Source organism: Artemia sp. Qi Xiang Cuo, chromosome 1, assembly GCF_049724085.1.
Source record: "Artemia sp. Qi Xiang Cuo chromosome 1, ASM4972408v1, whole genome shotgun sequence".
In the NCBI taxonomy this organism is placed as follows: domain Eukaryota; kingdom Metazoa; phylum Arthropoda; class Branchiopoda; order Anostraca; family Artemiidae; genus Artemia; species Artemia sp. Qi Xiang Cuo.
The window spans coordinates 67,866,162-67,880,938 of NC_142794.1; the positions used below are offsets into that span (position 1 = coordinate 67,866,162).

Sequence of the window (14,777 nt, forward strand, 5' to 3'; positions counted from 1 at the left end):
TTAAATATTCAGAAGATTAAAAGTTTTTGCCTAAATAAATAGTTTTTATTTTAGAAAAGGTCATAATCAAAGATTGTTTGTTGTGTCCCCTATATTGGGGGGGGGGTGATTTTGGTCTTATTTTTCCGAGGCGGCTGACAATTTCTTTGGCCTTAATCTTGGCAAAATTTACTTTTGTCTGACAGTGTTTTATTTCTTCCCTACCAGTATTTGCGTCCCTGTCCATCCCTTATGTAAATATTTTCGGTACTTACGTATTATCCCGATCCCACTCAAGAAGTTTGATCTGTATGATCTGAGAAAAACCGTGTTTTCTATCTGCAGTAGGTTATAGTTAGCTTAGTCTCATTGAGAAAAATGACGATGTAGCTGTATTTTTATTAAATATCAAACAGTTCGTGGTAACGAACTGTAAGTAAGGAGCGACCCGGCTCAATGGTAACCGAAACTCTAGAAAACGGGTTTTTGATACCAATGAATATATTAAAAGAATTAAATTTAAATGATGATTTCAAATATATAAATTTCATCAAGTTTAGTGCTACCCATCAAAAGTTACACGCCTTAGAACTTTTGGCTGATTTTCAAAAAAAGGTGGAAAGACCCCTTAAAAGTTATAGAAACTTAGTGAAAATCACACCATCATATTCAGCGTATCAGAGAACCCTACTGTAGAGGTTCCAAGCTCCTATCTACAAAAATGTGGAATTTTACATTTTTTGCCAGAAGAAAGATCACGGATGCGTGTTTATTTGTTTGTTTGTTTGTTTTTTGTTTTGTTTTTTTCCCAGGGGTGATCGTATCGACCCAGTGGTCCTAGAATATAGTAGGAGGGCTCATTGGAACGGAAATTAAAAGTTCTAGTGCCCTTTTTAAGTGACCAAAAAAATTGGATGGCAACTAGGCGCCCTCCCACGCTTATTTTTTTCCCAAAGTCACCCGATCAAAATTTTGAGATAGCATTGTGTTCAGCATGGTTGAAAATATAATAAATATTTCTTTTAGGATGACTTAATCCCCCGAAGTTCCCGGAAGGAGGGCTAAAAGTTATGAACTTTACCCCATGTTAACATATAGTATTGATTATTGGGAAGTATACAGAAGTTTTTAGGAGGGTTTTTTTCTGGTAGTGGAAGAGGAGGGTGGGTTGGTGGTTATGTTGGAGGATCTGTTCATGAAGGAAGTTTTCGTGGGGGAAGGGAAATTGCCAGGAAGGGGGCGCCGGACTTGCCAGCATTATTTATTGGTTATTGGGAAGTATACAACCATTTTCAGGAAGGATTTTTTCTGGAGGGGGGGGGGCTAGAGAAGGGGGTTACTCCGGAGAAGATTTCTTGGTAGGATGTTTCTTTGGGGGGAGGGAACTTTCTATGAAGGGGGCGCCGGATTGCCAAGCATTATTTAAAAAAAGATCAGAAATTTAATAAAAAAAAACAAGTTTTTTGAACTGAAATGTAAGAAGGAATATTAGAACTTAAAAACGAACAGAAATTATAACGTATGTGAGGGGGTTCTCCCCCAAGTCAATACCTCGCTCTTTACGCTACAGTTTTTTTTAGTGCTTTCAAAAGAGCTATCTATTTTAATGAAACGGCCTTTGTAATTCAGGGGTTTGTGAATCAAAATTTTTTTTAACTTTTAACATGAAGAGCGTGGTATTGACTAAGGGGAGAACCCCCTCATATACGTAATAACATATACGTAATAAAAAAAAAAAATGAAAAACAAGCGATACGGCTCAATAGTAATCGAAACTTTGAAAAACGGAATTTTGATGTCAATAAATGTATCAAAAGAATGTGTTTATAATGCTGATTCTAAATATATAAATTTTATTAAATTTAGTATTAATCATCAAAGGCTACGAGCCTGAGAAAATTTAATCGATTTTTTAAAGAGGGGGGAAACATCCCCTACAAGTAAAAGAATTTTAATGAAAATCACACCGTCAGAATTCAGCGTATCAGAAAACCCTATTACATAGGTTTCAAGCTCATATCTGCAAAAATCTGCAACTTTATATTTTTTGCCAGAAGAAAAATATACGAATATAGAAGTTAGTTACGTAACTTAAATTGTAAAGACATCAATTTATCAAAATAAAATTAAAATTTTGATGCAAATAAAAGCTGAATTAACTAAAAAACGATCAGAAATTAAATTAAAAAAAAGTTTTTTAAACTGAAAGTAAGGAGCGACATTAAAACTTAAAAGGAACAGAAATTATTCCGTATATGAAAGGGGCTGTCCCTCCTCAACGCCTCGCTCTTTACGCTAAAGTTTGACTCTGTCTCACAACTTTATTTTTTAAAACAATAAAAAAATTTAGCGTAAAGAGCGAGGCGTTGAGGAGGGGACAGCCCCTTTCATATACGAAATAATTTCTGTTCCTTTTAAGTTTTAATGTAACTCCTTACTTTCAGTTTAAAAAACTTGTTTTTTTTTATTTTATTTAATATATAGAGGTGACTAGATTAGGTTAGGTATTTAACCTAGTGCCTTCTGGGCGGCCTTCTTTCCATAATTCTTGGTTGTAGTTTCAATAATTTTGTTTCTTAAGTATTAAATTTTCATCGTATGTTGGTATATTTTATTATGATTAACCTAACTTCACTTCTTGGGTTGGGTTGGGATAAATACTTTAGTACCATATTTTCTGCAGAAAAGAATATCAAACACTTTTAAGCACTCAAAATTCCTCCAACGAAATCTATGAAATAATTCGCTGTGTGTTAACCCCAGCTGTGCCGCAATTGTGACAGAGTGTGACATCACACACCGGATGCCCGAGGCCATCCTCTGCTTAATGAATCTTTGTTTTCTTAGTATTTCGTAGGTAGCCTACTATTAAATCTTGACGAATTGTATGCTTAGTCTTAGGGTATCTACCCTGTTTTAGATGGGGGTCAAATCGAAACTTGGAAGGAAAGATTTGTTGTGGGGTGCGAGTTTCATGTGTTAGGGATGATACAAAAAGGGTTTTTTCCTACGAAAAAGCTTGTCTTGTTATGCCTATTAAATAAAAAAAAAACAAGTTGTTTTTTTAACTGAAAGTAAGGAACGACGTTAAAACTGAAAATGAACAGAAATTATTCCTTATATGAAAGGGGCTGTCCCCTCCTCAACGCCTCGCTCTTTACGCTAAAGTTTTTTATTTTTTTTAAAAATCGAGTTGTGAGAAAGTCAAACTTTAGCGTAAAGAGCGAGGCGTTTAGGAGGGGACAGCCCCTTTCATATACGGAATAATTTCTGTTCGTTTTAAGTTTTAACGTCGTTCCTTACTTTCAGTTAAAAAACTTGTTTTTTATTATTTAATTTTTGAACGTTTTTGAATTAATGCAGGTTTTGATTTTGGCCTACCGTACATGGATAATTAAAACAAAATTTGTATATTAATTTTGCTTTTATTTGGTTAAATGGCTTTCTCGAAACTTGTTTAATTTTATTTACGAGCGTTTTTATTAGTAATAAATATACGTAACTTACGAATTAACTTACGTAACGAACTTCTATATTCATATATTTTTAATACGTATATTAGAGGGCTCGACCCTTAGTCAATACCTCGCTCTTTAAGCTAAAGTTCGAATTTTGTTCCAATTCTTTAAAAATGACCCCTTAATTACAAAGACCGTTATTTAGAATAAATAGCTCTTATGAAAGTACTAAAAAATCTTTGGCTTAAAGAGCGAGGTATTGACTAGGGGGTGAACCCAATCATACACGTATTATTTTCTGTTAGTTTTAAGTTTTGATGTTGCTCCTTATTTTCAGTTGGGAAACTTACTTTTTTTATATTTAATTTCTTATTTTCTTTTTTTAAATAATGCTGGGAAATCCGGCGCCCCTTTATAGTAGTGTCCCTTCCCCCATGAAAACTTCCTTCATGGAAAGATCCTCCCATACAACCCCCGACCCAGCCACCCCCAACTACCAGAAAAAAATCCCCCCTGATAACGTCTGTATACTTCCCAATAACCATTACTATATGTTAACAATGGGTAAAGTTCATAACTTTCAGCCCCCCCCCCGGGGACTTCGGGGGATTAAGTCCTCCTGAAGGACATAGTTATCATATTTTCAACCATGCTGAACAAAATGGCTATCTCAAAATTTTGATCAGGTGACTTTAGGAAAAAATGAGCGTGGGAGGGGGCCTAGATTCTTTTGGTCACTTAAAAAGGGCACTAGAACTTTTAATTTTCGTTCGAATGAGCCCTCCCACGATATTCTAGGACCACTGGGTCGATACGATCACCCCTGGAAAAAAACAACAAAAAATCAAATAAACACGCATCCGTGATCTTTCTTCTGGCAAAAAATACAAAATTCCACATTTTTGCAGATAGGAGCTTGAAACTTCTACAGTAAGGTTCTCTGAGACGCTGAATATGATGGTGTGATTTTGATTAAGGTTCTATATTTTTTAGGGGGTCTTTCCCCCTTTTTTCGAAAATCAGCCAAATTTTTTCAGGCGTTTAACTTTTGATGGGTAGGACTAAACTTGATGAAAATTATATATTTGAAATCAACATTAAAATATGATTCTTTTGATGTATCTATTGGTATCAAAAACCTGTTTTCTAGAGTTTTGGTTACCATTGAGCCGGGTCGCTCCTTACTTACAGTTCGTTACCACGAACTGTGTGATCACCGGCTTTGCTGCTAGTAAGACCGAAACTGTAAGAAAGAGGCGACTCGGCCCAATAGTAATTGAAACTCTTAAAAACGGAATTTCGATAACAATAGATACATTAAAAGAATGCTTTTTGCATTAAGAAAGACTCTTTGTGCTGATTCCAAACATATAAGATCCTTTAAGTTTAATCTTACCCATCAAAAGCTACGAACCTGAGAAAATTCGCCGGATTTTTGAAAAAAGGGGTAAGTACTTCCCCAAAAGTCAAGGAACTTTTGAGTATCTCACTATCAGATTCAGCGCATCAGAGAACCCTGATGCTGTAGAGGTTTCAAGCTCCCATCTGCAAAAATAGGGAATTTTGAATTTTTGCAAAAAGAAAGATCATGTATGCATGTTATTTGTTTTTTATATTTTGTTTTTTTCTTGGTTCTTCCCAGGGGTGATCGTATCGAAGACATGATCGGTCCTAGAAGATCGGGAGAGGGCTTATTCGAACAGAAATTACTTGTTCCAGGGCCCTTTTTATATGAACAAAAAATTAGAGGACAACTAGCCCATCTCCAACGCCCCTTTTCTCCGAAATCTTTAGATAACCATTTTGTTCAGCATAGTTGAGAGTTCTGATAATTCTACCATTGGGAATAACATGATCCCCACAGCCCCGGGGGAAGGGCTGCAAGCTATGAAGTTTGCCCATTGTTTACATATAGCATTTGTTATTAGGAAGTATAAAGATGTTTTTTGTGGGTGAATTTTCTGGGGATGGATTCTTTACGGGGGGATATTTCCATTGGGAGGGAATTATCTGGGGTGAACTTTTCAGGGAAAATTTTACACTTTGTATTTGCCAGAGTTCATATACGAACTTACTTTTGTTTGTCTTACTTTTTCATTGACAACTCCATTTAACTGGTAGAGATTTTCTGGTGAAATTGTCCGGGAGGAATTTTCAGTAGGGTTGGGTAGAAGAGAAAGGTATTAAGGAGGGGGTAGCCCACCTCATATACGGAATAATTTCTTTTCGTTTTAAGTGTTAATGTTGCTCCTTACTTTTAGCGGAAAAAGCTTGTTTTTATTTTACAATATATAGAAACGATGCTATTTGAAGCTCTCTATATTAGGAATTAGCTAATACTAGAAGATCTGGGAACCTTTTAAAGGAAATCCACGAAAATTTTGAAAGCTACTTTAAAAAATTCATAAATATTCACTCATCTCATTTCTAAAGGTGCATTAGTTTGCTCTACCGCACTACCCCCTTTTGGTGGATAAATGTACAATACATTTTGTATGTTCTTCCCATAATATTTCACCATAGCGAACGGCAAATGCTCACATTTTACAACGGCGAACGCTTTTCGAGCTGCGAAGAACAGAGTACCTCTGCTGTAAAATACAATATAAATGGGTAAAGTGTACTGTATATTTATTTATCGGGGGGGGGGGTAATTTAAAGTATTGTGTACTGAGGAATATAGTGAGTAAGAATTTATGATTTAAATTAAATAGTTTTCAGAATTTTTAGAGTTTCACCGGAAATTATTTCTGTCAATATTCCAGCTTGCATTTCTTTAATGTGGAGTGAAAAAGCCCTTTCAGTTTAATCGGCCTTTCGTTTTTTGTACAGTTAGTAATCGCAAATATGTTTTTATATAGCCTTAGGTTCAGTAAATATGTGAGGTCCTTTTGGCAGAAAATCTTTAGTATTTTCTGCCAAAGGGACCTGAAAATGCTTTACTTGTGTAAACATAGGCGAATGACTGTTACACAACTGGGTTTTGGTCCATAACATAGAACGTATATAGCCTGTGGGATTCATTCATTGATAAATTTCTTACGGCTGTCTGTGCCATAAATTTCCTGTCCAAGGACTTCTTTAGGAGCATTTTATTTTTAATTTTTCAAGTTATCATTAAAACAAAATATAAAAAACAAAAATTGCCTGCTCCCTAGATTTTGAAAAATATTTTTTCCCATCCTTTCATTTCTGGGAATTGAAGCCGCTGTTCTGGAACAAACGTATGTGGATCTAAGTAGCAAGCTATTTCGACCCCCAAAATTTAAGATATTCCTCTAAAATAGCACTTTTGGCAGAAAATGTGTAAAAGTGGTTTGAATGTGTGTGTAAATATTGACGAATGCATGTTATGCGATTGAATTTTTTCTCATAGAGACCCCTTGATACATAGGATCAGTAGTTTTCATTCCAAATTAGCAAGAACATTCTTTGTTTTTTCACCAGATGTTATCTGCCTCTTGGGCCTATTTTACCTTTGGCAGTTGCAGCCAAATCTTCTAAATAGATAAATTCCTCCTGACGTTTTGTGGTATTAAAATAGTTAGTCTGAACTACGCTTCGGCTCTCAATGTTTATGAGAGCATTCATTACTCGTTATGAAATAATCAGATTGTCTTTTCAAGCGCATCGAATGTGTGATTTTTACTGTAAGTGTACATCGTTAAGTGTACGCCATCGTTCTCTTCTTGCTCGTCATCTGCATTCTGTGCCCTTAAAGTCCGATATGGTTAAGCAGATTCACTGCCCTTTTTTGAGGTTTTGACATTTCAGGATAAACAAATTCTTTCCAGACACATTTTTTTTAACGCTATAAGAAAAATTCAAAGGCAAGTGAATGAAACTTTCAGAGATCAGCTAAATATGAATTCTTAAACATTTCTGAAAGCTTTAAAAGGTTAATTTAACACACTGCTTAACTAATGATGTCCCAAATCTACTACCAAAAAAATTGTCAGACCCATAGGGAAAAATTACCTAGCAATTCCTCTCATTATAAAGGGGGCAGCACAATACTTTTATTTGTAACCTTTTATAAGACGAAAATATTCATCAGGGCAAAAACTTGTAATCTTCTGAAAAACTGAGGATACCTACCAGGTAAAACAGCCTATGTTTCAACATAGGCTTTCAACATATGTTCCTTGCTTACGGTTTTTCATGCTAACTGTGGTTTATTGTTCACAATTTCCTGTCTTGAACTGTTTCATTAATAGCGTATATAAGGCAGTATCAAATCTAAGATTATACAACGTATTAATCTACTAAAAGTCGAGGGTTCGTACAAGGAACCAAGTGATTATTTAGAAGAAGTGTCAAGTAGACTCTATTGTAATAGTCAAGACGGCATCTACGGTGGTAGCAATATGAGAGTTTCTGTAGATGAAAGTACAATTATAAACTTATTTGGTGAGAGCCTTGACAAGGTAGCTAACGTCAGTCCCCACAATGCATTGTGACAGTTGCGAGCAGATAAAGACAAAATGCCAATTGAAGAGTCTAAGATCCCTTTCATATAGGAAAGGTTTTGATGTAATATTGGCCCCGATTTTAGAACACCTACAACAAGATATAACCGAAGACGACAGAGAACACCTGATTCATTTTGAAGGTTGTAAAAAGAGTATCATAGATTCATTCTCTGTCTGTGATTACTGTGCTGGGAAAATGCCTAAAAGTTAGGAGAATTTCTGATCAGTATTAAATGACTTTCATATCGACTGTACACCGGAATGTATAAAGTGTCTAAATAATTTTGAAATGGCAATGATTCGATTTGTAATGCATTGTCTTACGATCATCAGATTAGGGGCAAGTAACTGCGTTGAAGAGACCTAGAACAGAACTTGTTGACGCTCTTAAGGGTAGAATAGTATATCTACCTGTTAATGTGCAAGCAAATGCAGATATTCAGCCTGAAAAACTTCTTAACATTGATAGCCTGAAAAACTTCTTAACATTGATAGCCTGAAAAACTTCTTAACATTGATAGCCTGAAAAACTTCTTAACATTGATAGCCTGAAAAGCTTCTTAACATTGAGAGCCTGAAAAACTTCTTAACATTGAGAATCTGAAAAACTTCTTAACATTGATAGTCTGAAAAACTTCTTAACATTGAGAGCCTGAAAAACTTCTTAACATTGATAACCTGAAAAACTTCTTAACATTGATAGCCTGAAAAACTTCTTAACATTGATAGCCTGAAAAACTTCTTAACATTGATAGCCTGAAAAGCTTCTTAACATTGAGAAACTGAAAAACTTCTTAACATTGAGAATCTGAAAAGCTTCTTAACATTGATAGTCTGAAAAACTTCTTAACATAGAGAGCCTGAAAAGCTTCTTAACATAGATAGCCTGAAAAACTTCTTAACATTGATAGTTTTGTAGTCATTGCCAATGGTCAGTCTACTTATAACAAGAATGTTTGGACTGCACTAATAGATTTGAGAAAAATCCATGATTGTGGTTAAGAGAGAACAACAGTCTCTATAAAACAAAACGTGCTAGAAGATATTAAATAAAATAATTGAAATACTATTAGAACCGCCTTGTCCAAAACCTCTATATAGCAAACTTACCGTCCCTTGGCTTGAATAACAAATATAAATTTGTTATTATAAATGTTCTTTGTTTGATCTCTGTTAATATAAATGTTCTTTGTTTGATGTGAAATTGAAATAGTAAGAGACGACCTGGCTACAACCTACGATTATGACGTTATTGCTCGATTTTTAACATGAAATATGCAGTTTTTGTAAAAAAATTGATTCTATTTTAAAAATAATTTGTTTTAATCACAAAATGTTTTTAACCCCATTATTTAAAATGAGCCATTGAACAACTCTGCGATGTTCCATTGCCAAGCTATCTGTGGAAAAAAAAGAAGAAGAGGAAAAAAAAGATGCCGTTTAGGCAGAATGCTTTAGTAGCTGCCACTTTTCTTGATTTTCAAGCCAATATTTCCCTTGCTGTTCAAGCCAAGGAACAGAAAGTTTCCTATATAGGGGTTTCGGACAAAGCGGTTCTAATGGTTTACTTTTTTTTTGTATCTGACTCTATTTTTAGGAGTTATGGGTTATTATATTTTTTAGCATTGGACGTGATCGTCTCTTGCAAGGTAGCTAGCTACCGCTCCAACCCGGATCGACTCCCTACTAAAAATTCTAACTCCCATGTCCTCAGAGATTTCAAATTGTTTCTTTTTATTTTTGGCCAGTATTTTCTTATTTCGTCCCACTCAAGATCGGTGCCAGAATTGCGCTGGAATACCATCATTAGTCGGAGTTCCGTATGAGTGTCATCAAGCCGTTCAAATAATCGTATCTCATCCTTTTAGATATCCCATCCTTTTTAGCATTCTTGAGGCTTCTTACATTCCATCAGTCTTTTGTTATCGACCTTTGCTTGTATATATATGTACATATTTTTTCATTATTAGATGTGTCTTTTTGTAAGCTGGAGATCGTGTGAGTTAAAGAACTTTTCTCTACTTGATTTTAATTTTAAGTTGTTCTACAATTAATGGACTAAAATAGTTATAAGAAGATGTTAATAATTCAAGGCTGGGGAGTACTAAGAGTTTGGACTTATTCTTATGCATATAACTGCTTATAAAATTTGTCAAACCAGGATTTTTCTTTTTTACCATGCTGCAAAGGAATTCACAGTAAGAGCAAAAGAATATCGAGTACATGAGCATGCAGCCGTTAAAAGGAAACTTTTAGGGAAGAAGTCGAGTAGTCTCAATATGAAACCTTTGAAATGAAGTTCTTTGTTAATTCTGTCGCAGCATACTTTCTCCGATTTTATTTTCTTCAAACACTGTTTTTTTTTTTTTTTTTTTTTTTACTTCCGAATTATGTCGTCATTTTGAGTTTGAAAAGATGGTTATAATATAATAAAACATTGCTTTTGGAATTCTTTATATTGTGAATATTTCCCAATTATAACTTTACTTATAAAATTCTATTAAGGTTGTATTTGTTTACTTTCTAAACTAATCAAGCATACGCTACTAGAAAGCTCATTTGAAGTACCAATGGCAGAGAAAACGAAATCTAATTGTTTGAACTGGTTAAGTATAGACTTAGTCAGTCAGATTAATCTTAGAATTAGTCAAAATCAGGAACTTAATTTTTAATGAAAAAGATCTTCGTATGCAGTTATGCTATTTTTGGCAGTTTAGTTGTTTTTGGCTAAAAAAAAGAAAACGGATGAAATTTAGCCAAGAACATGCTAAAAATAAAGCAAATAGTTTAAGATGGTGTTTCTTTCTTTTTAAGCAGTAGATGTTTTTGAGAATCATCATATCATTGATATTTGAATAAGTGTTGTCAAATTTGATTATTTGGTTTTGTTTATTTATTTTCACGGTGCAACGTGGCAACACTGAGAAAATGTGGTACTGCCCTAACAACTTCAAAATTTTGAACGGCTAAAAAAAACCTTAGAAAATCCCGGAATATTTAGTGTTCCCCGAGACAGTAGTGACTTTGACAGCAGTTAGACGACTTTATATTTAATTTTAATCCTGGATGACAACAGACCTGACAAGTAAGTTCAAAGTTTTACTGCTTTTAACGTTGGTGTCATATTTTAGGGACAATGGGTCTTAAGGGTTGCTTTTTGTTGGTGAAATTTCAAGGATTCCGTTTTTAGTGGGTATTTCACTTGAGATTTCTTATCCAGTGAAAACCTTTGGTTAATTCTTCGTTGTGACAACTTGGGGAAAACATTATCTATGCTTTTTTTGGTTTTGGTCATATTTCTCTCTGCAATTTTCTTCCAAGTGTTCACTTATCTATTTAGTTTACTTATGAGATCAATGTGATAGTTTCTGTTAGTTAGTGTATTTTTCTTTTGTTTTCTCTTATTATTATTCTAATTTTCGACTTTTTTTTTGATCGGGTATAAGTAAAATGACAATAATAGCATGGGTTCTTTATCATCCTTCAACTTCATCCTATCAGTCGCCGTGAAAAAAATATCTTTAAATCTTCCTATACATTTTTCTTCATCTTCCAGATTTCTGAAAATGAAGACAATAAACCCCTGCATTTAACTTGGTAAGGCTCCAAATTTCCTAGAAGACGAAGAATCTGTATATGAAGATATTCAGGTTATTGCCCTGCCTCCTGACCCCAATCGAGTTTCTGATGAAGATGAAGGAGATGATGACGACACAGCGGCTCCGATTGTAAATGAAGACCCGGGAACTGTTTAAGTAGGTTTCAGGCCAGGTCCTCTTGAAGATGAACAATTTGAAGAAATCAAGAACATTATCCCCACATAAGAAAAGGATATATCAAATTTGAGAGGTGGCCCACAGAAGAGGCTGTTCAAAGTTGAAAACCCTAAATGGAATAAGCAAAAAGGAACCCTTCCTTGACAAAACTTGGGAAGGAAGTAGCTCAGGCGCTTGAGAAAGCCAGAGGAGCAATATAAGATTTTGCTTTGTTTCTAGACGATAGATTCTTTGACTTGGTTTCTCGTGAAATGGTTAGATATTTGACATTTAAGGGAAACTTTAACTTCAATACATTAGCTGATGAAATCCGTGTGTTCATGGGATTACTGATTGTTTCAGTAGGCTATAACAGATTTTATTCCCAAAGAGCTTATTGTCAGTTGATGAAGATCTTGGAAGTGACCTGGTCAAGTAATCAATGTCCAGAAATCGATTCATGAAGATGAAAGAGAACATCTATTTTGTGGACAACGATACAGTTCAAAACTTGGATTCAAGGTGAAGTCCCTCTTCAATATAATCAGCGCAAACTTCAAACAGATTGGAATTTTCTCTCAGCATCTGTTCATCGACGGAATTATTGTGAAGCATTACCAGAAACATAGCTTGAAGCATAGTGCTCTGTCTCAGGCTGCTAAGGAAGACTTAGGGTCTTGAGTCGTGAAACTACTTCCGGAAATTATTGAAGATAGCAACAATCACAAGGTATATTTTGACAGTTTCTTTACAAGTCACCAGATTTGTGTCATCTGAAAGGAGCTGGATTTCGAGCGACTGGGACGGTTAGAGAAAACCAATTGATTGGCAAGGTGCCCTCTCCCTTCCAACAAGAATTTTAAGAAAGAGATACAAGGAAGGGCATGATTATTGGTTTCATGTAGCCAACGATAACTTGTAAAACGACAGGACAACAACGTTGTCTCTGTTGCATCCAACCATATCAGCCTGGATTCACTAAGACCGGACGAACGAAAAGTGAAGGGACAAATGGGAAAGAGGGCAGTACAGCAGCCATATCTACTCAGGCAATGCAACCGGTACATGTGTGGGGTTGATTTACATGATTGGGTTGTCAGCAAGTATCCTGTGTCTATTAGAGGAAATAAATAGTATCTGTTCATGCGCCTATTAGACATGGCTGTCGTCAATGCTTGCACATTATTCAATATGATGGTTGAAAAAGAAAAGGAAATGACTCTTGTAGATTTTAGACCGGAGGTCACACGATCCCTTCTGAAAACCAATTACAGAAAAGGGGAATAAAGACCATCAGTGTTAGAAGGGAGACCAGCTTCTGCGCCGTATGTCATCAACTAATATAACAGAATAGGACACTTCCTTGTTAAGCGCGAAAACCAGCGACGATGCATAGGCGAAAACTGCAGGAAAAAGCAACTGAACTATTGTGAAAAATGTGACGGCACCCTGTGCACTGGCTGTTTTGTGGCCACCACACTAAGTTTTGATTTGTTTTGGTTTTGTATTTTATTTAATTGAATCTTTGGAATTAAAAATATATTTTATGAAATCGTGTATATTTTGACATTACAAGAGTCAACTGTCCTATAAATAGGACAGCTTGTATCTCGGAAACAGGAAAAATCTGTAATCACATATTTGGCTTACTTGTGTGATAAAAAGAAACTGGTGAAAAGGACAAATAAAATTTCTGACATTTTATCTTGGGCCTCAACGGGCTAATAAAATAGTTCAACTAGATCAGTCTTTTTATGTCTTTCCTGTCTTTGACCAGTCGTCCATTTTTACCAAATAAAAAAAAATTGTAACATTTCTCGAAGATTTTCTGGTCATTGGAATTTACGTGACTCTCATCTGTAGCTCATTATTTGCTTATCGTTTCCTTTCCTTATCTGTTTACAAAATGAGGTGTTGTTTAATTTTTTTTTTATCTTTACTTTTAAGGTTTTTATTATTTGGTTAGTAATTAACGTGATACGAAAGTAAGTGGATACTTTTATTTAAAAATAAATAAGCTCTGGTGCTTATTGGTTTATTTTATTATTTTTTTTTTTTTTAGTCATTCGTGATAATTTGTGAGCCAGTTAAGAGGAAAGCGAGGATTGTCCAACTACTGATCGTGATTTTAACGTTTCATAATCGTGTATGTTAACTTTGACGATATTTAGTTAACTGTAACTTATTTAGAATAGGTGAATTGTAAACCCTCCTCACATTTAAAAAAAATCTTAACCTTTACAAGCGAACTAATCACAAAAATTGATATTTTTATGTCGCTTTAGGTCTGACAAATATCCTTTTTTTGTGTGTCAGACTATATTTCCACAGAGATTGCATTCTGCCGAAACAATGGTACTATTTGTAGAAATGTTTTCGTTCTTTTTACTGGTTAAAATTTTCACATTGTAAAGGTTTATTTTAAAGTACTAACAGCTTTAGCGTAAATAGCAAGGTATTGAGGTGGGGGCAACCCTTCATAAACGGAATAATTAATGTTTGTTTTTCAAATAATGCCGGTAAATCTAGCTCACCCTCTATGAAATATACCCACCCCCCTAATGGAAAACTCATTAGAAATTTCATCCAACATAAAGTGCATCCCCCCTGTCAAATTCCCTCTAGACAGTTTCATCCTCGCTGATAATCCCCCTCCCTGTAAAATTACTTGCGGACAACTCACCCTGAAACATTCTCTTTAGCATACTTTCATTTGGATAAGACTTTAATCTATAATCCTTTTCTCAATCACTCTAGAAATGCCCCCTTTCGTGGAAATTATTTCCCGGAAGTCAAAACATGCGGAAAATAGCCCCCGGGTAATTCCCCGGCATCCCCATATGCAAAATTTGGCAAAGAGAAAGTAAGACAATTAAAATGAATTTTGTATAGTAATTCTGTCAAATCCTCCCAAGTGTAACATTTCCCCTGGAAAATTCACTCCCCAAAAATTCTCCTCCCTAAGGAAGATTCACCCTATAGAAATCCACCCAAAGCTAACCCCCCGAAAAATGTTTGTATACTTCCCAATAACCAATACTATACGTAAACAGTGGGCAAATTTCGTAACTTACATGCCTCTCCACGGACTGTGGGAGGTCAGTTTAAACCTA

The 14,777-nt window shown here is 35.0% G+C and overlaps 1 protein-coding gene across 31 annotated transcripts in view; it reads left to right on the top strand.

Annotated features, from left to right (window-relative positions):
• Positions 1-14,777, top strand: part of LOC148956633 (uncharacterized) — a 204,917-nt gene that overhangs the window by 32,451 nt on the left and 157,689 nt on the right. The window contains exon 2 of one of the 31 annotated variants that reach the window (XM_089086192.1): positions 13,727-13,810. The exons of the other annotated variants lie outside the window; for them this stretch is intronic. The gene's annotated coding sequence lies outside the window, so the exon portion shown is untranslated. The remainder of the gene's footprint in view (positions 1-13,726; positions 13,811-14,777) is intronic. 31 annotated transcript variants of the gene reach the window in all.